The sequence below is a fragment of the Ambystoma mexicanum genome, chromosome 12 (assembly GCF_040938575.1).
Source record: "Ambystoma mexicanum isolate Mex_15411 chromosome 12, UKY_AmexF1_1, whole genome shotgun sequence".
Lineage (NCBI taxonomy): Eukaryota > Metazoa > Chordata > Amphibia > Caudata > Ambystomatidae > Ambystoma > Ambystoma mexicanum.
In genome coordinates this window covers 1,109,090,423-1,109,116,653 of record NC_090936.1, presented here as the reverse complement: position 1 = coordinate 1,109,116,653, position 26,231 = coordinate 1,109,090,423, and the positions used below count along the sequence as shown (strand labels likewise).

The 26,231-nt window shown below is 46.8% G+C and overlaps 1 protein-coding gene and 1 long non-coding RNA gene across 3 annotated transcripts in view; one reads left to right on the top strand and one right to left on the bottom strand.

The window, feature by feature from the left end:
* The window catches only part of LOC138514289 (uncharacterized), a 53,283-nt gene extending 39,091 nt beyond the window's left edge, over positions 1–14,192 (bottom strand). Inside the window, exon 1 of the long non-coding RNA XR_011281907.1 lies at positions 14,083–14,192. This is a non-coding gene — a long non-coding RNA (uncharacterized lncRNA). The remainder of the gene's footprint in view (positions 1–14,082) is intronic.
* A 73-nt stretch (positions 14,193–14,265) lies between these two features.
* Positions 14,266–26,231, top strand: part of SFMBT2 (Scm like with four mbt domains 2) — a 957,919-nt gene continuing 945,953 nt past the window's right edge. For both annotated transcript variants that reach the window (XM_069629673.1, XM_069629672.1), the window contains exon 1: positions 14,266–14,354. The gene's annotated coding sequence lies outside the window, so the exon portion shown is untranslated. The remainder of the gene's footprint in view (positions 14,355–26,231) is intronic.

Below are 26,231 nucleotides of genomic sequence, written 5' to 3'. Positions count from 1 at the left end.
AATGAGTGTGATCGTACCCACTGAAGGTGCTGTCATGTGTACTAGTTATATATGCACCGTACACATAGCAACGTTGCACACAAGGGTACAGCAAGCACGTGGATCATGGACCACTTTAAAAGGATTTTGCAAAGTTTGTTTAGTACATCAAGCTTCCGCCATTCAAGCCCACACGTGCACTGTACCCTAGAGACCGGGGAGGGTCCAAGTGCTCTTCCAAATTAGCAATCAAAATATATGTTGACATATAGCGGTGCCAGCAAGATAGCAATTAGGTTTTTTGTCTTAACAGCAGTGGTCTTCAAACTTTTTGACCCTGAGCCCGAGCCCCTCCGCCCCCCCTAAGAGTACCTGGCTTGGCCCCCCCTATACACATGGACTTCAAAATGTTTATCCGTTGAGAACGGTTATCGCCCGCTGGTGTAGAATGGTGCCCCAAAGGGAGGTGTGGGTATCAAACACCAAATTGTTTTAACAATCATTGCTTGCAATAATTCAAATTAGATGGCAAATATTTGTAAAACAGCATTCAGAGAGTTTTGCTACTGAGGATGGACTAAAAGTAGTGCTGGATATTTATTTCCTTCAGTAATGTTTGACATGTAACAATGTGTTTCTTAAGTACAACTTGATTACCATCAATGCATTCACTTGCAATTTGGACAGTGGCATACTAGAAAACTAGTATGAAGGGTGGGCCTGTCTTTCAGCAGCCAGTCTGTCACTACTGAGTTCAATTTTTGCAATAGCCAACCACAGGTTTTCTTCCAGCTTTGCCCGATATTTAGTCTTTAGGGCTGCAAGTGCTGGGAATCCAATCTCGCAAAGGAATGAGGTGCAGAAACCAGTACATTTGGATAAGCTGGAAACACTGCATTTTGCCAAAATCCACCCAAAACCTATTTTTTGAATTGGCTCTCCCGTAGGCGGTCACTTTGAAGCTCCATTAGTTCCGCCTGGAGGTTTATTGGGAGGTGGGCCCCTACGTCTGCTAGGAAAGGCTGAACCACTCAGTCATTGATGCTTCTATTGTCCTCTGGAAAGTACTCGACTGGTTCTGAGGTGGTTTCCTATTCATTCAGCAACACTTGAAAGATCATATTCACTCAAGAGCATCTGCTAATAATGGAAAACGCATCGGAATGCAGACATCAACCCTCCTCCTCCAAATCTCAAGCTTCTTCTTGAATGCGGATATTTTTGCATTCATAGTCAATGATGTGGTTTCTTTTCTGTGCCTTGCAGGGAAAAGTTTAGAAAATGTAACAGGAGGTCGCCAAAGTAAGCTAACTGTACAAGCCAGTGTGAATAACACAGAGGCTCTTCTTTCGTCTGGTCTAAACCCAGGAGAAAGTGTCCCACCTTTCTTCCAGAGTTCCTAAACGTGATTTAAAACTGTTCCCCCCTTTAGAGCCACCTGACCTCCGTGTGAAACAACAAAGCATCATATTCAGCTCCCCTTTCTGCACATAATGTGCATAACACACAGGCTCTTGTGTGGTGACTCAATAAAATGTACAATCTTTACAACAGAAGTCAACAACTCCGAAAGTCCTTTCCCCTTAGTGCGCACAAGCAAAGCTTCCCGGGGATCACGCAGTGTGTCCACAATATATGTGGAGCTACTGCCAACACTTTTGCTTTTAACCCAGCTCTAACACCACACATTGAAGCAGCATCATCCATGCAAATACTAACACACAACTCCGAACTTAGGAAGTAGTTAACAATGTCAAAGACAGATGCAGTTGATCTGCCCTGAATTGATTTACAAAATATTCCTCTAATATTGCTTTTCCACGGCAGTACCTCTCAAAAGCAAATCACATATGCTTCTTTTGAAATGTCAGTGGCCTCATCCAACTGTAGGGCAAACTGACTGTTTCAAGCACAATATCAATTCTGTACTGATATCAGAGAACAGTTCAGTGATGTGGCAGAAAATTGTGGTGTCAGACATAGGAATACTTAGCATTTCTCAGCTGCACCATCATTAAGCATTACCCGGTTGACAGCGAGAATTGTTGGCAGAATTACAGCATCTGTAAAGGGCTTCTTGTTTTTGCCCAAATAATGTGGTAAGAAGCTTCCAAGGTATTTGCAGGTACTGAGGCCACATTTTTAACAGTGTCTTTTTATGGCTTGCAGCTGCCGTACAAACAAATCCCTGGTCTTTTTTGCCAAATCAGCATTCATTTTTGTTTCCAAATGCTGCATTGTGTTGGCTTCAGGCTTGCTAATGTAGCAGCAGAAACCACACACTGAGGCTTAACTTGTCCACCAACTGCGTTCCATGTGAACCCAAAGTCCAAATAATAGACATATTTCTGTGTTTTTGCATTTCTTGTCTGTTTCCACCTCTCCTTACACTTTTCGTTTGAGATTCTTACCATCTTTGGGCACTAGGAAATGATCCAGTTCTATGTGATATTGCTGCATTTTAAAGCCCGAACACAAAAAAAGACCCATTTTATTTGGCCGTTTTTGTATTGGCTTTAAAATGCAGAAATATCACCTACTGCCCCCTCCTTGCCCACCCGCTCATTAACCCTCAATTTCCCCACTTACCACCATATCAACACATGCATCCTACCCACATACAGTCCAAAACTCACCTCTGCCCCCTGTGACGACTCCACTGGGGATCACAGCGTCTGTCAGCCCCTGCGCGCACTTGTGTGCGGCAGTGGTTTGAAAAGTATGATAGTTTGATTTAGAAAGACTGCTCTGTGCGGTCATGGAGCAGTCTTTATAAATAGACGCCCCCCCCCCCCATCAGTACAGTGAAAAAGATCTTTTCACTTAGTACCAATAATCCATCTAAAAAAAGGAGCCTGAATGTGTGAAAACATTGCAAACCTCCACTTTATGTCACGTTATGGTTTTTTAAAAACCATTTCAAGTTTTCAAAAATGCTTCAAAAGATTTATAATGGCAAACACCACATGCAAAGATTTTAAACGAACCATGTGAAAAGGCTGTGGAATTATTTTTTTTTTTAAAGTCCTCAAAAGAAACCATATGAACAGCTTAGGGGCGGGGGGGATAACTCAGCAAAATAATTGGTCAAAAATACTGGTTGGATTAAAAAACACTGATGCAAGTCTCAGAAGACTCCCTGTCCAGATCGTGAAGTTCCAGCTCCATTTTTTTTATTGTGGTCCTGGACTAGGCCACATATGGGTGGCAAAAACCACACCTGGATGCACATTGCACAGGGCCGATATAAACCTTCAGCACTTCTACTGACCAATGGTATATATGGAAAAGAAATCCTTACTAGCCTGCGTGACTGGGTCAAGTGCTTCACTGCATTTTTCTTGCTGGGACACAGGTGGTTAGGCTGACACACCAACGCTTGGAGCGATGCTGCTGCAATAAAACCAGCCATTAGCCAAGGATACAGGGGTCTACCGTAGACTTCAAGGATTAGATGGTGTTGACTCATACTCAGTCACAGGAGAGAGAGAAAGAGAGAAAGAGAGAAAGAGAGAAAGAGAGAAAGAGAGAAAGAGAGAAAGAGAGAAAGAGAGAAAGAGAGAAAGAGAGAAAGAGAGAAAGAGAGAAAGAGAGAAAGAGAGAATCAGCTTGTTACATTTTACGCTTTCCATTCCCTGCCTAGAATAGTTGTGAAGTCCAGCCTGCTGGCATTCCAATCATTGATCTACATATCTCACATAGAATTCGATACGGTAGTTCTTAACTCACCGAGCTAACTTTCAGAAACAGCCATGTAGCTTTTACTGCAGTTCGGTGACAGCGCTTACGTAGCAGCAGACTGCCTCCGCTACCATGACAGAAACAAAGGCCCCTGGCTTCTCTGCAACATATGGTGACCCAAGCAGGTGAAGGCCTGGCACCCACAGCAGGGAAATATACATGAATTCCACTTTAAATTTAAATCACTTATATAGCAGCGGTGCACCCAAAGTACTGTTGGTAATGCAGTGATTTTAGTACATCAAGGGATGCATAAACTTGCTCTATAGTAGATGGCTACCGGGGTAGCTCCGCAGGGTGACACAGCGTTGCTGAGACGTTATATAATTTGTATCGATATATTGTTGTTTCTTTTAATGTGTTTAAGGTTGAATTTAACCAAAAAACAATATATGTAAAACTTGTTAATCATAATTACTTATTAAAAAAAAGGAGGTGCTATAAAAATGTGGCCAAGGGACGGGTTGGGGTATTTCTGCATCTGTAGCGAAAACCAAAAGTTGGCACCCATTAACCCAGTTTAATTTCCTAATAACTGCTGTCAAAAGAAACATTTATTTGTGAATAACCAGTTCATCTTTACAAATATAACATGGGATAAAACACAAAGCAAGGGGCACACAAATTACAGAGTATTGGTGCGGTGCTCTGACAAAAAAAAAACCCAAAAAATATTTTAAAAAAGTGAACACAGGTTTGTACAGCATTTTTGAATTTGGAAATCACTTTTTTTCCTATAAACGTGTAGTAAAATGCACATTTGAACAATAATGTGTCCAGCATGTGAATGCCTGCTTTCAACAGTGATTACCCACCCCCCCGCCACAGTGATGTTCATTGCCCATTGGGTGACCCCTTCAGGACAGAAGAGAACAAAATGGGATGAGCAAATACAGCCAGGAAATGCACGAGTGACTGCTGGAGAAAGGAGCACAACGAGGTCACCAAGCCCCCAGCTTCCCTCTGCAAAGCTGTGTGCTTGGTACAGCCTGATCATGGACGAGGCAGGCCGTGGTCAGAGATCCGGTCAGGCATCTGATGCCAGAGGGCCAGCCAAGGCAGGGGGGCAGTGTTCTATCTGGCACCCCCACAGCAGATTGCTGGAGTGCAGCAATCTGACGTGGGGGAGCCGGATATCATACAACACCAGCAATATGTGCTTCTGTCCCCGCTCTCCTCCTCTCCCCCGTGGCCCCCATGATGGGGGCACAGGGGGACCAGCATTGCAGTGATCCGGCACCCCTGCTCGCCTCCTCTCCCCACACCTATGCGCATCCAAAGGGGGAGAGGGGAAGCAGAGGGACCGGGAAAGGACAAACGCTTGCTTCCAGGCACCCCCTCCTCCAACTGTGGTGTAGGGGGCTGAGCCGAGAAGTGGCGTCCCTTATAAGGCAAGAAGACGCTGGCGACACCAGCAGGAAGCAACAAGGCAGCGTGGTCGCACAATCCAAATGACGGAAAGCACACGTCCAGGCTGCGTTTTTCCTGTTTCGTGGACGCATCGCACTGACTGGGCATATTCATGGGGGGCGGGGTGGGGGATAACAGTGGCTCGTCAGGCACAGTTAAGTGAGGCAAAAAAACGTGTCTTCTCTTTTCTCGCCATCCTGGGTCACACGCCCCACAGATTGAAGACCTCCTCTGCCTACAGTATGGCTATTTTTAAGGCGAAATACTCAATGGTCATCTTGCTGGTACATACATAGGAGTCTGCATTTTCACTGTATACTAGCATAGTATACATGAACATGCAGGCACCTTGTCAGTAAGACAACACAGGGAAATGAAGGAACTCTGTCCTACACAGACAGCAGAAGAAATGCCCTAGGGGGTGGGGACTTTTTAAAAAAATCAATAAAGACATCTTGTGGTACAAACAGACTCTGGCCGTTACAGCTCAGTGCACTGCCTGGCAGCACTGAGCAGTGGCATCGCCATCAAATTTAGGAGGGGCACAGAGGGGGACCACAGACAAAAGGGGGGCCTATGAAAGGTAATGTGTGCTGTCACAAGCACTCCTGCAAAGGCATTTGTGCACACCAACTACTAAGACCCCACTGCACCCCCCTAAACCCCCCCCGCCCATCAGAACGCAGGCATGAAACCATTCAGTGACTAATGGCCCATCAGCAGTTTTGTGCACTACATTCTGGTGGGAGAGGCTGCAAGCTGCTCTGCACACTATGGAGGCTGCTGTGCAGAAGCCGAGTAGGAACGCCTGAGAAGTGGCTTGTGCTCATGTTCATACCGATGCCAGAATGCATACCAAGATCACTGCTAGCTTATTTGCTGTGTGATATGCAGACATTTGCATTATAAGTGTCACAAACACCACCATGAACAGAGAAAACGGGCACTGCTCGCGAGGCACAGAATTTCAGAGGGGGGGTTGCCACTGAGCGGTAAACTTAGGCACATCTCCCTGCAACGTTCAAATCAGGAACTCCTCACTTCGTAAAGGCAGTAAAGTTACAGAAATCATGCCAGAAAAACGTCATGCCATGCCGTTGTAGCGATTCCCCTACAGCAGCCGCTCTTCATCCAGAGCCCCGAGCTACCGCTGCACTCGTCCCCTGCTCCGGTGGCGGCACATATCATCCCCAGCGCAGGAAGGCTTGGCAGCCCCAGAGTTATCCAAGCCAGCATGAGCCTGTGCAGCAGTGCAGAAAAAGAAGCAAGCATGCAGCTGTGGTAAACATGGGGCTTCATTTCGAACTGGGTGAGCTCATTGCTGTTTTAACAGTGAAAGCCGTGCTGCGCAGATAAAGGCGGGGATGGGGGGGTGGAGAAAGATGGCGTATAATCCAGCAGCTGAATTTGGATCTGCTCTGAAATTCTCTCGGCATGCATGCCAAAGCCACAAATCACTTCCGTTTGTGTGGGGGGGAGCAGGGATAATACCAGCCAAGAAAACACACAAAGATCCGCTTTTGCTGCAATCAAAATAGGAAAAACCCACCCACCGGCACCTAAATACACCTGGCACTTTGAAACACTTCTGAGATGTAGAAGGGGCTTATAAATACACAATAAAAAATAAAATACCTGCCCGCAGTGGTAGAAGAAGTGTACCAAGGAAAGTAGTGGAACCAGTGCTGTAAGTGGGCCGGAGCCTGCCGGGGCTTAGCCCCGGCAGTCTATAAAAAGTGAGGCCGAGCCGGGGCCCTCCAATCCGACCACTTGACAGCGGGTCATTGTCCCACCACAGCTGCGACGGGAGACGAGCCCTTCGTCATCAAGTCAGGCAGCTGTGACTGACAGAAGTGCAGGGCAGTCACAGCTTCATGGAAGCTGTGGCTGCCCTGCACTTCTGTCAGTCATAGCTATGGAAATGCACAGCGTCCCACCCACCATTAGCACCATTTTGTCTCCACTCCTGGGTAGGCTGAGAGTAATAGGCACAACAGGAATGGAGACAAAAGGGTGTTAAATGGTTGACCCATTTACCCCATGACGGGACTTAAAAGCCCAGCCTTCTATGCCATAGCTTGGTTTTGGAAGAAAAAGAGAGCTACAGAACCTGTGGAAACGGGACAACCAGAGGGGCAGCAGGAGAGGCACACAATGCCAGTAAGGTGCCACGAGTGCTTGTTCTTCTTCTTGCCGATAGATTTTTAACCACCAGCGGTGATTTTTTGGATACCGAGGCATGAGCCTCATTACTCCATCTTCTCGGGTTGAGTATGTAGTCGTGGGTTTGTATTCTTCTTGGTCTGTGCGGTCTTTGTCACAGTAGGGCTAGTTTCACAGGGTCTTCGCAGTGATGGGCCGCGGGTAGCAGTGACAGATGTCAGGTAAGTACAGGCGGGAGTGACAGGGGAGGCGGGAGGTCTTCTGAGGGGGCAGAGGAGGAGGAGCAAGGGAGGAAGGAACGAGAGGCTAGGAGAAAGAAAAAGGCGGGTGTTGTCCTGGGAGGTTATTTTAGGGGCCGTTATAGCATTTCAGAAGGGAGCTGAGAACGGACGCAGAGGTGTTTTAACAACTTTGGCCGATCAGTGGAACCAAAACACACACACGCCACCTCTGCCCCGCTCATCCCCTGCTCTCACCCGCTTCCTCACATGGTCCATAACAGTCTCTTATTTCTTACACAACACCCCCTGCGAGCAGGGATCACACCCCAGTGCATTTAAAAACAGCCCCCCCCCCAATTTCTTACCCAGTTTAAAGCTGAGTGGAACTGTGGCCTTGGCAGGGGAGAGTGGAGGTAGAAGCATAGTGCAAAATGTGGCAAGGTGTTGCAGCCCGGGCATTGCAATAGTCTAAGTTAATAGTAACTAAGACTCCTACTGCACCTGCCCATGAATGGGCAAACCCTCCATATAGAAGGGAATATGTTCGCAAAAAGTAGAGGAATGGTAAATAATAAAAGTGGGGGGGGGAAATCACAGCTCCCGACCCTTCCTGCTCACTTCCATCACCGACTGCAGGCACATGGCATGTATAGACATCCTACGTGAAAACGTCACGGCGAGTTAACAGACAATCGTCATAACGCGTATAGACATTTTAGAAAGTATCGGCAAACTTTTAAATAAACACACAATGCTATCGGGTCTCATAGGGACTTTAAATGTGCGATTGATAATAAAAGCAATAAAAAGCCTGTCTCCAGCCTTCTCCGTCACACATTAAAGGGGTAAATGAACAACCCAATGCCAAACCGCCCCCCATGCAGGACAATAACGAACTGTTATGCTGGAAATTCGTACCCACTGCGCCTGTCTGCATATAGCACATACCCCCCTCGCCCCCCAGGCCCCCATATGCTGCACATGCATATCCCCATCTGCTGCAAATAACAAATCCTCTAACCCTCGCCCACTCCAGCGGGGACGATAACTAACTATTCGCTGTACTTATCACTGGCACAGCGAAGTCCCATTGGGAAGGGAGGAGCGTGCTGCGCCCAGCCCTACTCCAAAAAACACATCTCCCCCGGGAAAATCGCCCATCTCCAATAGAAAACCCAAAAAGGAACGGAATTCGCCTGTACTTTAAGTAAACCTCACCCCTGAGGCACATTACAACCCCACAAAATACACAGAAATATCCCCTCCCCAATATTGCCTCACGCCTGGGGTGCTTCCCCAATATTGCCTCACCCCTGTGCTGCACACTACAAACCCACAAAAAATACACAGAAATGTCCCGTCTACAATATTGCCTCACCACTGTGATGCCTCCACAAGATTGCCACACCCCTGTGCTGCACACTACAAACCCTCAAAAAAATACACAGAAATGTCCCGTCTACAATATTGCCTCACCCCTGTGATGCCTCCACAGGATTGCCACACCCCTGTGCTGCACACTACAAACCCTCAAAATACACAGAAATGTCCTCTTCCCAATATTGCCTCACCCCGGTGATGCCTCCACAATATTGCCTCACCCCTGTATGCCTCCACAATATTGCCTCACTGCACACTACAAACCCTCAAAATACACAGAAATACCCCCTCCTCAATATTGCCTCATGCCTGTGATGCCTCCCCAATATTTCCTCACCCTGGTGATGCATACTACAAACCCTCAAAATACATAGAAATACCCCCTCCCCAATATTGCCTCCCCCCTATGATGCACACTACAACCCCTCAAAATACGCATGAATACCCCTTCCCAATATTGCCTCACCCCTCTGATGCACACTACAAACCCACAAAAAATACACAGAAATGTCCCGTCTACAATATTGCCTCACCACTGTGATGCCTCCACAAGATTGCCACACCCCTGTGCTGCACGCTACAAACCCTCAAAAAATACACAGAAATGTCCCGTCTACAATATTGCCTCACCCCTGTGATGCCTCCACAAGATTGCCTCACCCTTGTGCTGCACACTACAAACCCTCAAAATACACAGAAATGTCCTCTTCCCAATATTGCCTCACCCCGGTGATGCCTCCACAATATTGCCTCACCCCTGTGATGCCTCCCCAATATTGCCTCACTGCACACTACAAACCCTCAAAATACACAGAAATACCCCCTCCTCAATATTGCCTCATGCTTGTGATGCCTCCCCAATATTTCCTCACCCTGGTGATGCACACTACAAACCCTCAAAATACATAGAAAAAACCCCTCCCCAATATTGCCTCCCCCCTATGATGCACACTACAACCCCTCAAAATACGCAGGAATACTGTTATATCCTGCATATGTATGAGTGGGGTCTGAGTCAGTGTGAGAGCTGTGATGGAATGCTAGTGGAGCTTGGAGTGTTGGGGCACCTGGGTATTCCAGGGGAGACGGTTAAGGGACTTGGAGCTGGGCAGGGAACCAGGGAAGAAGCTACTAATGATCTCTCTCTCCTAACTTCTATACTGAACCTGTAACTAAGACAATAAAGCGTGTTTCTACTTTCTACATACCCGAGTCAGCCTGGTTCCTGCTCCTTGTTATTACTGGCTCAGGGTAGATCCTGCAGGAGGCAGGATACATCATTTTGGCGACGAGGAGTTAAAGAACCTGAAGGAAGGTGGGAGATTGAAGTATGGTGGAGACGGAGATCCAAATTAAAGGAGAAGCGAGGCCTCAGAGGTGATGTCGGACCGGGTGAAAAGCAGGGTCCATGATATTGAGACGGAGGCCATAGCATGTGGAGACAAAAAATTTCCATGCTATTTCAAAGACAAGCCATGGAAGCCCACTCATGGGACTGGAGGAAAGTTTGTGTCTTGGAGAAAGATGGAGATTGTGTTGGAACTCGTGTGACAGCTAGAAGATGCCACCAGTAAGCACCTGTCACTTTCTGGAGTTCGAGTGCCGTCGCACTCACATGAATACAAGTGGTATAAGACCTGCACAGGAGTGTGCAGGCAGCCAGAAGTTGTGTATACATTGTCTGTGTACTTAATGGAGTAATTGGCACAGCTGTGTCATGCGCAAGGCAGCGCCGGCAAATTGAAAAAAAAAAAAAAGGAATATGCAGAAACTTGGAGAATAGAGAATGCAGCCCACTCATGTTAAGGTACTGTGGGGAATCATGGGCGGACGAAATTTGGGTCTAAATAAGGGTCCCCTGAGGCTGTGGGTGGCGCGCGCACCTTGCAGGCCGTCCGATGCTTGCGTTTCAGCTCGCCCGTTGGGCTGGAACGCAAAAGAAAGGGCACGGCGCCATGATTCTTCTCACCGTGTTCGGAGAAGTATTCAGAGGAAAGGCCCCTCTAAACGTGACTGAACGTGATGACGTTCACGGAACTGGCGAGCGTTGTTTCCTGATATGGAACCTTATGAGTGGTTCCAAGGCTGCATTGTTAGAGTTGTTTTAAACGGTACCCGCTGCCAAGATGATCGTGTTAAATGCACCGCCGGATGGTGCAGCTGCTGTGAAAAATAATAATAAATGGTCGTTGCCTGAACAGTTGAACATTTAGAAGCTGGAAATGACATTTTTTTTTATGATGGTATGCTGCAACTTTGAGGTACGCAATACGAAGGGTGCGGATTCTTGGGTCAAGAGTTGTAGAACATTGGAGTGAATAAATTGAAGCATACAAGATGGACAATTTTTAAGTACACGAAATAGACGGCAATTGCACACCAAGATTCATGATGAAACTGATACAGGCACTAAGAAAGGTGTTTCGTTTCAAAGCGGTTGTCTATCGAGGCACGTCAGCACTGACGAGGCACTGCAGCACTGAAGAGAGTTGATTTTGAAAATGCCGGTTGCCGAGGAATAATGAAAGTTTTATTTTATAATTGCTGGTTTGTAGGCTATTTACACGTAGTATAAGGCAATGGATTTATGCAACTAGGGGACATTTTTTAAAAAAAAAATTGAATTTATGTGTTTTGGGAAGCAAGCTTGGTGTGTGTGTGTGCAACATGTGTTTGTAGTTACCATGATGTGAACTGTTTTTTTTAACATTATTTTACGTTGCATTTGAACATACGGATTACCGCTTTTGAGTTAAAGAGACATTTTCAATGATAATGAAGTTTTATTTTACTGATGATGCGAAGGACTTCATAAGTACATGGAGGTTTACTCATATGAAGCTTGCTTATATGATGACGTTGCATAGTTAAAGTTAAAACGTAATCCACAACATTTTGGGAGTTTAGAAATGCAGAAATGTTAGAATTATTGGAAGTAACCTACATTATGCGTTTTTGGGAACTATGAATCACTTTCATGTTAAATGTGATATGCATTTTGGGAATGTGAAAATTTTGCATGTGTGTGTTTTGCCTGTGTTTGAACTTGTTGATGGTGAGTTGTAGTTTGCATGTTAGCAATGTGTAGTGGAGTTTGGGTCTGTGATGCAAGGGTGCACACTGTAATTTGTAGTTTTGTAGTTGTAGTGCGTGTGTGAGAAGCAGCACATGACTTGAAGTGAGGTGCGTGTATGTGTTTCACGCTTGTACATGCTTGTAGATGTGACGTGTGGGAGAGTACACGTTTATAGCGGAGTAGGTTGCGCAAAATCGGAGTATATAAATGGGAGTTGCATGCATGCAATGGGGTTTAGGCTTATACACCCTGGCCAGGTGTATTGGCAGTAGTATAAAACCTTCAGGAGGAACCCCAAGTTTTGTTTTGAGGAGGTTGGGCACAGAAGGGTGTTCCAGTTCCAAAGGGCATGGGCCCTCTTCGGAGTTGTTTTGTGGAGTTACAACGCAGTGGTGCGTTTGGAAAAGGAAGGGAAAGGAGAATTTTTTTTCTCCTGTAGTGTATGTTTACATTATAGGGGCTACACTAGTTGTCTGCGTTGTAGGTAACCGCACGGCAACATACTTCCTTTAGTTGAGTTTAGGGTTTTCCCTAGTTAGTTCTGTGATGCCAGGCGGTGCATTTGGGAGGAGGATTTTGTTGTTATTGCACGCCAGTTTACAAGTGGTATGGAATAGGAGTGGAGGGCACACAGTATTAGGCCAGTGTTTAGTATATAAGTTGTGGATTGTACACTGGTTTGGGTTACTGGATTAATTTCAGTTTTTATTACACTTTTCAAAATATTTTTAGAAATTCCAGGTCACACCATTTGATTTTTCATCCCAGTGGTGTGCCGGAGCTTTTGGGTTGAAGCAAAATTTTGAAATTGCACTACACTACTGTTTTTTTTTCTGGTAGTGTTAAAATTTTTACATCTGAATTTTGGGTTTTGCAAAGGTGAATGTGCAATGCACTACTAATTTTGTCATTTGGTAGTAAGTGCATGTTAACATTTTTTCATAGCTCTTGCTATGCAATTTTTAAGCCACAATTCCTTCCTTTTGTGGTTGTGTTTTCCGTGATCTTTGTGTTGTATGTCTCTTTCCTAGGTTTTTCATTCCTTTTTCATGTTTTCTTTAGGAGAGAAGGATGAGGCATGCTGTTGGGATATTTGTTAGAGTGCAATGGGATCTTTGTTGGCATGTTTAGGACTATTGTGATGGCCCTGTGTAAGTTTGCAATATTCGTGGCTACACAGTTTTGGCAAGGTAGTTAGCCTATTTTTGGGGCGTTTTGGGTTGTGCTCAAGTGTGGCAGACTTGAGGCCAAGAGTGGCAGTCTTGGCGGAAGGTGTTTAGTTTAGGAGGGTCGATGTCTGTAGTTTTGTTTTGTTTGTCCATGTGGCAAGGTTTGTGCTTGGTGGTGGCGGCACCAAGACCTTGGTGTGGCAGGCCAGGGTGGAAGGAGCAATAGTAATTTTGTGGTTGCTAGTCCTAGCATGGTTGAGAGTTTGTGCGTTTTCTTTTGATTGGAAAAGGGGGGGATGTGTTATATCCTGCATATGTATGAGTGGGGTCTGAGTCAGTGTGAGAGCTGTGATGGAATGCTAGTGGAGCTTGGAGTGTTGGGGCACCTGGGTATTCCAGGGGAGACGGTTAAGGGACTTGGAGCTGGGCAGGGAACCAGGGAAGAAGCTACTAATGATCTCTCTCTCCTAACTTCTATACTGAACCTGTAACTAAGACAATAAAGCGTGTTTCTACTTTCTACATACCCGAGTCAGCCTGGTTCCTGCTCCTTGTTATTACTGGCTCAGGGTAGATCCTGCAGGAGGCAGGATACATCAAATACCCCTTCCCAATATTGCCTCACCCCTCTGATGCACACTACAAACCCACAAAAAATACACAGAAATGTCCCGTCTACAATATTGCCTCACCACTGTGATGCCTCCACAAGATTGCCACACCCCTGTGCTGCACACTACAACCCCTCAAAATACGCAGGAATACCTCTTCCCAATATTGCCTCACCCCTCTGATGCACACTACAAACCCTCTAAACACACCGAAATACCCCTTCCCCAATATTGCCGCTCTGCATCAAAGTAACAACCAACACGTGATGACTTTAAGACTTACCACATAACCTAAATTCAAGCCCCAAATAACACATTTTCAAGTAACGTACGATAGGAAACGTGCTCTGTACCGGAGTCGCCCGCCACTCCCGCAACGCCGTGCCCTCCCGTGCCTGCCCGCTCCGTCCCGCTGGTGCAACGCCGCGCCTTCTCGCTCGTGCAAGAGGGATGACAAGGGAACGTTGCCGCCCACCCACCCACGTGACGCCGGGCAGCCCACGTGACGCGGTGGGGGGCGGAGCTTGCCGCGGTCCGTTTCTCGGATGGGAACTTGACGCGACCCTTTACGGAACGCTCATGTCCTGGTTCCAGGCAGCGTCAGGTGAGTGCGTGCGTGCGTGCGTGCCAGCGAGCGAGCGACCCACCCGGCTCCCGTAGTGACATTCATTCGCATTTCTGTCAGCACCCCTTCACTTAGACCCTCTCGCCCCTTTGTTGTTACATTGTTAAGAGGAGCCCCCTTTTCAACCCTTGGAAATGTGCGTTGAAGCTGTGATTCCTTGTATTGTACTTATCACAGGTCGCAATTAAACATGATAAGTGCGTGACTTTCTGAACATCTGGTTTTGACATGGCACGGGGGGGGGGGGCAGCCTGTTGTTGTTGGTCTGACAGACACAGAAGCGGCTGCGAGGCGCATTGACGGCTCTGGAATGCTCGCAGGCGCAGTAACTGCTCTGCAGCCGCCGCACAGACCCCTGCTCTGCTCTGGGCACACTTGCCAACATCCAAAGATGTAGGATTCTCCACGTTTCACAATAATAATGAGCATAAAATGACATTGTGGCACACACCTGTGACCTGATGAGATCACCTGGCGTATGGCTCTAAGCAGATGACACTAGAGCACTGTCTGGCGCGGTGTAACCCGCACGATCATGAGGAATATTACCAAATGAGTGAGCACTGGGGTCAGATTTCACTACAGTGATTTGTTCCCGTGCAGTCTGCACTACAGCATGACACACAGCGCTCTCGAGTTTCCAGTGGCCGTGATGAGGAGTCGCCCCCCCCCCTTTTTAGGATTTGGGATGTGCAGTTATTTTCTTCCCCATTTGGATTTTAGCAAACTGCAAGTCTCAGAATTGCATCCAAAAACAGGACTGGATGCCTTCTCATGCATGGCCAGGAGAAACTTGAGGGCTCAGCGAGCAGTTTAAGTGTGTGTTTTTTTTACTTTATTGCCTAAGCCTTTGGGTTTTGACAGCTATTGTTAACATCAGTGGAGCTTTCTATGCAAGCAAGCATTGACAGAGTATATAGGAGCAAACTTGGCAACTGCCCCAATGCATACATGCCAACATCCCGGGGCACCTGAGAGGGAGATTTCAACAGGAAATCGGCAGACCTACATTTCCCCATTGGAATGCTTTGGGGCTACAGTTATTTTATGCGGGAGACCATGAACAATAGCAATAATTTTTACTGAAAAATCGGGAGGGTTGGCATGTATGCCATTGTTCTGGAGTTATGGGGATGTACTGGCATTCCTGTGAGGAGAGATTGGGCATTTTGGAGCTTTGCATTTTTTTTGTTTTTTTTAGGTGACTCTTAATATATAAGAATACACTTTGTGCCGCCATTTTATATGGCTTGGATGCAGTGTCAATACCTGATTTGAGATGACTTGATGTATAGTAGGGCAATATTTAGAGACACATTTTGACCTTGGCCCAGTCCACTCCGATTGCTTACTTAACGTCTGGAACTCGGGCTAATTTTGCTAGGAGCACAGTGTATGTTACAGCGGGGGCTGCTATATATGAAATCATGCTGCAATCCGAAATGCCCGCTATTAAACATCCTGGAGAGAGCAAAATATTTCACAATAAAATTTAAATCACTAGACTTTGTGAGTTTAAATGAGAAATGTTTCTGTGAAATTGATTGGGTACCTGATTTTAGCCGGGGCACGTGTTTTCAAAAGCTTTAGAAAATATTTAAGAGAAAGATGGAAAGTTATGACTGGGTGGACAACTATGCCCATTTGGGAAAATTACATAGTTACACCTATATGATGGGTGTTTCCCATAACTACCCTAAACACAGCATTACCTGCTTAAGGGTCCAAACTTGAAAGTTTGCAGCTTTATCCTACGACTTAGAACCAACCAACTCCCATTATTAGTGACACATATTGCATTGTACAACCTATGGTTACACATAAAGTGTCTACTTTTGGCATGCTGAGCAAGGGGGAAGGCTTAGGAATGCCTAAGAAGGTTAAACAATAACATATGATGGAGAGCACTGGTCATTCTACCATCTTACTTGTGCCAATCCATTCAGTCTATTCTTTCTTTCTATTATTTATCTTGGGTGTTTTTCCTTCCTGCATAGTAGTTGCTACAGGAGGCCTACCTATGTGAATGCCTAACCACCCAATTGTCTCATGTGTGTAAGCATGACATAATATTTACTCAATTTTATCTAATTAACTTATTATTGGGTTAATTGACTGTTTGACTGGTTTACATGTTTAATTATACAACCGTTTGTCTATTTATCTGTTGTGAATTTGTGTATATTTGTATTTTTACATTTTCATATCTTTTATTTGTATATTCGCATTTTATGAATGACATTTGTAAAAGTTTATTTTTAGCTAAAACAAACAAAGATTATTTTATTATTATTATTATTATTATTATTATTATTATTATTATAAGAAGAAACGGTTGAATTGAAGTACAGCTAGGAGGGAGATGGGATATGAGGAGGAACACAGTTTCTAGATGTTGCTTGATTATTTACCAACCCATTGACTGCCCATGGCCATTCTAATCCCCATGCCCGTTCCCACCCACTTCCTGCCCAAAGCACATCCTCCTTGGATCTCTTTGAACTATTTTAATCAAGCGGTAGCAACAAACGTGCTTGAAGTGCCTGCAAGTGTTATTTTAAAATCATTGTTCTGAGAGTTCTTGGCTTAATTGGTGCTGCTAATGTGCTACTGTGCTACTGGTATAATAAAAGGCCTTAGCCAAGTGTGCCTTCCACCACTTGATTTATTATGCATGTCCTTTACTGAAGTCCTGTTAAAAACAAGCAATGGAAAAGCCAACAGTTTTGGCTTGTGTATGGGTATTAGATGAGCATTTGTCAGGCACTGCTATTATATGAGAGTTTAAGAGGGCTAACCTTACAGGCTGCGCTAGTAATAACTTAAATGCAGCATTTGTGACGAGTTTATCAAAAAAAGGGATGTATTCAAATTAGAACCATCAATAAATCAAAACTTTAATGTCAGGGTCACAGTGTTGTTTGAACACAAATAGTCACAACTATATTAATCAAAATAGTTTTTATCACAATCTTGTTGAGTTTAAACACATATTAGTCACACAGGGTAGGTCACATAAGGATAAATCACACAAAACCTAATTTGCACTACTATTATGTGCCCCGGTACTCACACCGTTTTTCACCTGCTTCCATTAATGACCAGTTATAACCATTACAGCAGTGCCTGGCAAATGTTTTAAAAAAACACAAAACTGTTGGCATTGCCAATGCTTGTTTATCCCAGCTGCTTGCCTGCCTCTCTGTAAGAGCCAGCAGGAGGTCCTTCCTGCACACCACTTGAACGGCAAATCCTTCATTTTTCACACTGTCTTTGTTTCGAGTGATTTTCCACAAATGGCCAGCAGTATAATTCATAGTTGCAGCAAACGTGTAGGAGTGCTTTAACCTATGAAACGTTTTTTATTGGATTATGTGCCAATACAGATTGTATGTTGTGGAAATGTTATGTACGCTTTACGTTAAACGATTCAAGTTGTGTCATATGGTGACTTACAAGCAGATAGGTTCATCTCAAAGGCTCTTATGGCTGGCGTCTACTTGTTTAACTCTGTAAGACCTTTAGAGCGGTTTCATACAATCACATGTTTTCCAATGTCCGGTATATAATCAATCATTCCTAAGTTTAAGGCTCCTATCGTGTTGCATTCTGGTACTTATAGTCTAGCAGTTATGTGAAAAGCAATACAAAATGACATCCATCGGTTTGCAGAGGATCACTTTAGAGCTGTTTACATCTATTTATTTTAACGTTAGTTTTTATTAGCATTTGTTAAGGGTACAAAAACAGAACAGTGTTTTTTTTAAATTCAAAACCACAAAATCATTAACCTTCTTAGTCCCCCCTCACCGTCTGCTTCCTTACCGGTAGTTCACCACAAATCCCTTTCCCCCTGTGCACTAGAACCCCAAAAACCCATTCCCCCCCCCAAACCCCATCTCAACAACTCGTCCAATAATGAAAATACTCCTTTGCTCGTGTCTCGGAGGAGCTGTCCCTTTTGTGTTTCCACTGGCCTGCATCGGTTCCCTCCGAGGTCTCCCCCACCCTCGCATACCACAACTGCTCAAGTGTCTATGTGATCTGCTAGGTTCTACCCTTCCAGCCCCCATTTCAGCAGTAGCACGCTCCACTCCGCAGATAACTCATTCAACCTATCATGCTCTATCGCCGCCAGTTTCTCCATTACCATCATGCTGTGTACCTTTCCCTCCCAAACTTCTTTTGATGGTAGTGTTTCGTTCTTCCAGCTCTGTGCTATGGCCCGTTTTCCCGCTCTCAGCATTAAATCCCACATCCTTGGGAGCCTATATTCCTCAATGTCCTTTGCCGGGCCCCCAAAGATCATTTGCAAAGGGTCCAAGCCCAACCTGACTCATTTTAACTCCTCCATCCAGCTCAGCACCTCCTTCTAAAAAATCTGCACCATGCGGCACTGCCACCATATATGGGCTAGAGATCCCCTCTACCCACACCCCCTAGGACACATTGGAGAGGCTCCCTCAAACATCCTGGATAGTTTCAAAGGGTCCCTATGCCATCCCTCAACATCTTGAAGTTTGCCTCCACCGTGGAGGTGAACAATCCACCCTGAAAGGCCACGTTGTAGATTTGCGCCCATAGCTCCTCTGGGATCATCTCCACCACTAGATCCCCTACTAGGTCCAATACCTCTGTACTGTCTGCCTCCCCTCCAGGCGGGCCTTGTTCATGGTTTCATAAAGTCTAGACAAGATACCCCTTCTTGTGGAGGAGACGTCCACAACCTTCTCAACAGCAGTAAGCCCTCTGGCTACTGAGTCTCCCAACTGTATCTGGCAATAGGCTCTTGATTCAGAGGTACTCAAACACTGAAACCACATCCTTTCCCAGTGCCTGCGCGATGGACTCCAGGTCCCAGAAAACCCTGTCCTTATACAGTTGTCCCACCTGTTCCAGTCCCCTGTCTGACCACTTCTGCGAGCAGGCTCGCCCCTGCCGTCCGAGGTGAAATGGGGTCCCCACACTGAGGACATCGGGGAGGGCCACATTGAAAACTTATGGTTACCCTCGTTATCACACCATACGGACCAGGACACCCCCAAGGTAGGGTGGAACCTGAGGCGTTCTGGAATGGCCCTTGGTGGGGACCAGAAGTAGTCCCTCACCTTCAGGGGTTGAGCTGCAAAGTCTTCCAAATAAGTCCAATGGGTCCCCAGATCGTCCCTCATGTGCTCAAGCATCACCCTCGGCTGTGCTGCCTTGTAGTACAGTCGCATGTATAGGGGAACCCAAATCCTCCCCTATCCCTCGGGAACGTCGGAGTCGCCATTTTTACCCTCAGTTTCTTATTACCCCAGATAAACCTTTGGAGTTCTCCTATGTCTTCTAAAAAAAAAAAACGTCTCTGGGAGCTGTTTCAGGATGGCTGTAAATAAGTATAGAACTCAAGGCAGTACATTCATCTTAATAGATGTCATTCATCTGTATCAAGTCATTATAAGAGGGTCCCATCTTTTCAAATCTGCCGTAAGCCATATGCGGAACGGGTCGTAGTTAGCTAACACCATCTCATCTAAGTCCCCAGTCACTTGAATGCCGAGGTACCTTAAATCTTTGTCATCAACTCTCATGCCCTGGTATCGCTTTTTGGAATTGAGTAGGGGACTGTGCTTAAGAATCGGCATAATGCATGATTTCCCTGCATTAATATTTAGCCCAGAGAGGTTGCCATAGTCTGTAATATGCGTCATGAAGACTGGGAGTGAATGCTGGACCGGTGATGTATCCCAGTAGGTCATCCGCGAAAAGCCATAGCTTGCACTATATCTCCCCATCGCCTGTGCCCCTGATCAGCCCATTAGAGCCATTGGCTCCATCATTAAGGTATAGAGTAGCAGGGAGATGGGGCACCCCTGTCTTGTTCCCCTGGTCAGTGTGAAGATCTCAGAGAGTCCCCCATTGACACTGGCTCTAGCTCTAGGCTTATTATAGAGCTCAGCTACCCATCTCAAGAAGTTCGGACACAACCCCATCTTCTCCAGGACCTTCATCATGAAGGGCCATTCGACTCTATCGAAAGCCTTCTCGGAGTCAAGCGATACAAGACAAGCGTCCAGGTCGCCCTTGTGTGCCCCATGCATCAAATTTATAGTCTTTTGAATATTATCGGAGCCCAGTCTCCCTTTGATTAAGTCCACCTGGTCCCCATGTACCAATTTTGGTATTTTCCCCTCTAGTCTCATTCCCAGGATTTTTGCTAGAATCACTGTTAAGGAGGGACATGAGTCTATAGGAGGAGCACATGCTTGGGTCCTTTCCCTCTTTCGGGATGGCTATTATTGTTGCCACCAACATTATTGAGGGCAGGGGTTCCCCCTGCAGACATGCGTTGTACACCTTCACTAAGCATGGGGCCAACAGCAGCCTGAACAGCTTATAGAACTTAATGGTCAACCCGTATTCCCCCGGGGATGTCCCTGCCTTCACACCCTTTATACCCATTAAGACTTCCTCCACACTTATGGGGCATTGAAGGCTCTCCATTCCCTCCTGGGGGAGCCCCGGAATGGATAGACCCCTCAGCAAAGCATCTATTTGTGACTCGTCCCCTTTCCATTCCAACGCATAGAGGTTGCTATAGTACTTAGCACATTTTTTCCCAATGCCCTTGGGGTCGAAAAAAGTCCCAACTTCCCTGCCCTTATAGCCCCAATCATTCTCCACTTCCTCTCTTACCTCAGTCTCCATGGCAGAATCTTGTCCACTTTATCCCCCCTCTAATGGTATTTCCGTTTAAGGAACAAAAGCTTTTTTCTGTTTCTTGGGTCATAATGGCCTTCAATTATGTTTTCTAGCGCCAGAGCTCCTTCGCTTTTCGCAGAGAGATATAATTTGCCTGGGCCCCCCTGGCTGTATCTGCGGTATCTTATGCTGTAGTTTGCTATTCTCCTTTGCCCTCAGTTTTTTTCTTTTTGGAGCCTATCCCAATCGGCATCCCCCGGATCGTTGCCATGAAGCCCTCCCACACAGATTGGATTTCCACCTCCCCTGTATCATTAAGAGAAAAATATTCCTTGATTTCCGCGAGCAGCTCCTGTTGTAACTCCCTATCTTTTAGTAGGAAATCGTTATATCTCCGGCTCCCCAACAAATCGCCTTCCCACCCCATGTTGAGTGAGACCACAGCCATATCATGATCAGACCATGGAATCAGTGCGATCTGAGACTCCAAAACCTGCGCTTTCAGGGTTGCATCCACCAGGATCAGGTCAATGCGTGATAATGAATTGTGGGCCGCAGAGTAGCAAGTGAACGATCTAACCCCTTCCGTGGGGGGTGTTAGGGAGTCAACCAGGCCCAAAACCTAATTTATTTGTCTAAACCATTCTGATTCCCCTGACCTTGCCCTTACCTCTGGTCCCTCCCCTTCCTCCAGCAATCCTTCTTCGGGTCTAGTGCCATATTGAAGTCCCCACCAACCATCAGCTGACCCTCGGCGAACTCAATAAGTTTGTCCCGGAACCCTTCCCAAAAGTCCCCTTGAGCCACATATGGAGCGTAGAGCGAACCCTGTGTGAGGTGGGTGTTACGCCACAGACCCTTTATGAACACATATCTTCCAGTGGTATCAGCGAGAGCGGACACCACAACGAATCCCAAGCAGGCTGAAATCGGGACAGTCATCCCCACTGTTTCCCCTCATCAGAGGAATTGATCACTTCTCCCACCTCCTGGGATCACAGCCGGGGCTCTTTGCCCCACCACTTGTTCCTTACATAGCAAATGACTTCAGGGATATCTTTCCCCAGTGTACTCATCTGTTTCCCCTTGCCCCTTGGGGGAGAATTGAGTTTTCGGAACTTCTGAGACTTAGGGATTTTCTGTCTGTCCTTCAGTTGGCCACTGCTGCATGCTCCTTCCGCCGCTCCGCCTGGGCCCCTTGGGACGGGGCTGAGTGTCCTCCATGAGTTTGGTTATCTTCGTTTGAATGTCATCTTCCAATGCCAGTCTGTTGGAGTAGCCCTTGTATTCAAAGGATATGGAAAAGGGAAATCCCCATCTGTATCTCACTCCCTTATCGGTGAGCCATCTTATCAGGGGGCCAAATTCCTTCCTTCTAGCCAATGTAAATTCTGACAGGTCCTGGTAGATAGCTATCTTTGCGGACCCATAAGTAACTGGACCCGCCTTCCTCGCCTTTTCAAGTATAGTCACCTTTTCCAGGAAATAGTGGAACCTCACCAACACGGTTCTAGGCCCCCCCGCTCCACGCCCCGCTCGATATGCTCTGGCTAACGTGGGCTCGTCGATCCCATCTGAACCGAACATGATTCTCAGTACCTCCATGATCAACCTCTTTATATCCCCCTTGGTTTCTCCCTCTCTTTCCGGGAACTGGAAGAAACAGAGGTTGTTCCTTCGTTCCCTGGTTTCAAAGTTGTCACTTTTTTGTTTCACTTCTGTCTCCCTCCTTTCCAGTTCTGAGAGCCACATGTTCATCTGTGTTTCCAATGTATCAAGTGAAGATTGATTGTTCTCCAGGCTTTGAACCCTCTCATCGATGGAGTCCATTCTCTTGTCCATATTATCTAGACTGAGGCCCAGAGCTGAGTGCATCCCCCTGATTTCCTGCATCAGGGCAGCAATGTCCTTCTTGGTGGACAGAGTCCTCCTCCATAGCTCTGGCCTGGGTGGACTTGGTCTGGGGAGCACCTGCTTCGGGAGTTTGAAATTGGAACCTTTCCAGGGCGTTTTTCCAGCTCATTTATCTTCAGGCTCTCTTTGCTGTCAGTATCCCCCTCACCGGCCTGTCCGCTCTGCTCTTTTACAATCCGTTGTTCAGTATTGGTAATGGACTGTTCTATTCCTGGCCCACGCACTGCCCCCCTTGTTCTGGCGGGCAGGTGATGTCCAGGGAGGGCAGGACTGGACCTCGCTCTTCTTTCTGTAGTCTGCTCCCTCCTACTATGGCCCGGGGGCTCTATGGTTCTCCCTCAGGTGTCTTTGTTGTGGCAGCTTCTCACCCTTGCTTCCACCAGCTCAAGCATTCTCCCCTCCTTATCCCTTGGCACTCTCCTGTGGCAGACTTTGGGTACGTTGCGGAGAGGCGGGCACATGCCCCCTTCCAACTAAGGGGGCCCTCAACTCTCCCTTTGTGTCATGTGCCGACCCCACCTGTCTCTGCTGTCGGCTGTTTTTTTAGTGGATTGCAAGGCCAAGCTTCTCCAATTTGCCTTTAGATCAACAGGGCCTTGATGTCTGCCCCAGGTCTTATGTCTCAATGCCACCTGGGACCTTTCCACAGTACCCAGCTGTGGCCCCTCACCTCTCCTCGTTCTCCTCTTCCCCTGCTCACCGGTCTTCTCTCTCCTGTTGTGCAATGCCTCGGGAAGTCTTCAATCCCACCTTACCTTGGGTCGCACAGGTGCACTCTCCTATCTTTTCCGTTCTGCCAGGGTGGCGTCCTCTGCCTCCTCCGCTGCCTTAGTCTCCGCAGGGCCCGGGTGGCATCTCCCAGGGCCTGCTGTCCGTTTCACCCGCTCTCAGCTCCCCTTGTGTTGTCCCTGTCTGCTCTGTGCCGGCAGAAGTGCCTCCTCCCCTTCCAAATGGCACCGTGCCTGGGCTCTCACTTCGATCAGCGCACTCCTGCTCCTTGGGTCTGGGGCGCCCGTCCAGCTCTGGTCCCTGTTAATACAGTGCTCCTCTTGGTCACTTCACCAGTGGACTCCCCCGGTACTCCTCTAGGGGCTCCCTCATGCAGCGCTCCTCCTTCTTCTATTGGGCCTCCTGACACTGCTCTGCCAGGGTGCTGCCTGCTCCATCCCTCTGCGTTTCTTGCCCTGGGGAGCAGGAGCACTAACGTGGTGGGCACTGTGGGGTGGGCGCTCTTCCCACTTTGCCTTCTCTACGCCGGGGGCGTGCCTCACCGCAGAGTCCCAACTTGCTTCTGTGGAGACTCCTTTCCTGGGTCTTACTTGGTCTCATGCTTCTCTCTGCTCGGTCATTGAGTATGCTGCTTTCTGTCCCCAATGCCTCTGCCCTCTGTTGTAGTTCCTCCTATGTGGGAGGCCGGGGGGGGGGGACTTTCCCAGGTAGGCACACGCCCCAGGCATATTCCCGGGGGCCCTCACCTAGTTGTTGCCCTGCACTGGCTCCACCTGACCTTCCACCACAGCTCAGTGGAGCACAATTTTACTGCTGGGCATGCCCACACCTCTCTTCTCCCCCTAGGGGTCCAGCCTTCACCGACGTCTGTCCCTTGCCGGTGAGGGCTCACCACTGTCCCCCGTGTGGTCAGGGACTTTCTCAGCCCTTCTACAGGCACTGGTGCTCCTCCTCGGCTCCTCTCACCTCAGTATCCTGGTGAGGGACTCTGTCCTCTCCTGTCCGCCTTACAGGGGTGTCCTAGTGGGGGCTCAGGCCACGTTTCGGGCTGTCAGGACTGGAGAGTCACGCTCAGGCTGGGTCCATGCATGCGCCCCCTGGTGGCCTCCCATTTACACATATTTTTAATATTCATGAGTGTGAATAGATTAGTGACCCTTGATGGGAAAAAGTGGACAGTAGTGATTTATTTACATGTATAGCTTTGGTGGCATTAAAATTCAGATGCTGAGAAGACTACTTTCCATGTAGAATACTTTAGTGTGACAGAAAGGGAAAGACTTGTCCTCTTCCAATCATAGAGGTTCATCCCATGGGGCCATCTACATTTACATGTAGATCCCCAGAGATCTTTATACAACTTCCATGTATATGCTAGAATTAAAGCACGACGATCTGTGCACGTTTGTGATATTAACACCTACTGTGTCATCTTTTAGACACAAGAAAAAAGAATTCATTGATTTAACCAAGTACTTTAAGATGTCTACAACAAGTTGGCGCAATTCATGTTTCTTTTACAATTTTTTTTTTTTTTTTTTTACTTGAATTTAATCGAAAAGATTTCTACGATTTTTACAAGAGCTATTTCTCCTTCTACAGATGCGCCTCAGCGCGTTCATGCTTTGATAGTAGGAGGAAGGTTTCTCAGCTCAAAAGAGACTCCTATCTTTTTGTCTCCAAGTTGTGTCCCTTCTTTTATGTGACTTGAGTAGCGGAAAGATGTTTTGCGATGATCACATGATGTATGGCGTTGTCGCGACCCCTTCTCAACCAGGTATGATTGTGGTTTTCTTTGCAATCATTTCGAAGGCCAGTTCTATCAGTTTCACCATTACGATGGTCCATCTCGTCCTCTCTCCCGATATTAACCGGTTCCATACAGCCTCTTCATTTAGGGTGCTCGCCCCTTGCATACAAGGTAAAAGGAATATGTCTCTGTTTGGCCGTGTCTTTGGGCATATCAGGACAAGGTGTTTCAACGTTTCCACTTCCTCTTTAACTTTGCATAGCCGGCAGCTGTTGTCCGCTTTTGGAGTGAGAATTTCTAGGATTTGCTGGGTCATCAGGAGGTTTAGTCTGGCTTTCAAAAATGTTCCTCGCATCTTTTTATTCGGGAATTGTCTGCAGTAGTTTAATGGCGTTTTTACCTTGTTATACGTCGGGGGGAGATGGGTGAGTAGCTTGTTGGCCCTTGCAGTATCTGATGACCGGATCCAGTCCATAAGTTCAATTTTGGTTTTCACTCGTTCAGGGTTTGTTTTCAGGTTTCAGGTCTTCTTCTGTGCAGGCTATTTCGATCAACGTTTCTTGGATTGTGGCCGCCCATTTGTTGAGTACTTTGCAGGTGCCCTCTTTTTAGTTCTTCTGCAATCACATTGTATATGGGTAATGAATCTGCCATTATGATTTTTCTATAAAGCCTCATCTTGCTTTGCTCTTCCGAGGCAGCGAGTGAAACTAGACCTAGTTCCCTTCTTATTGCTGACATGGAGGTCGACTTGGGCAAGCCCAGTACTGATTTCCACA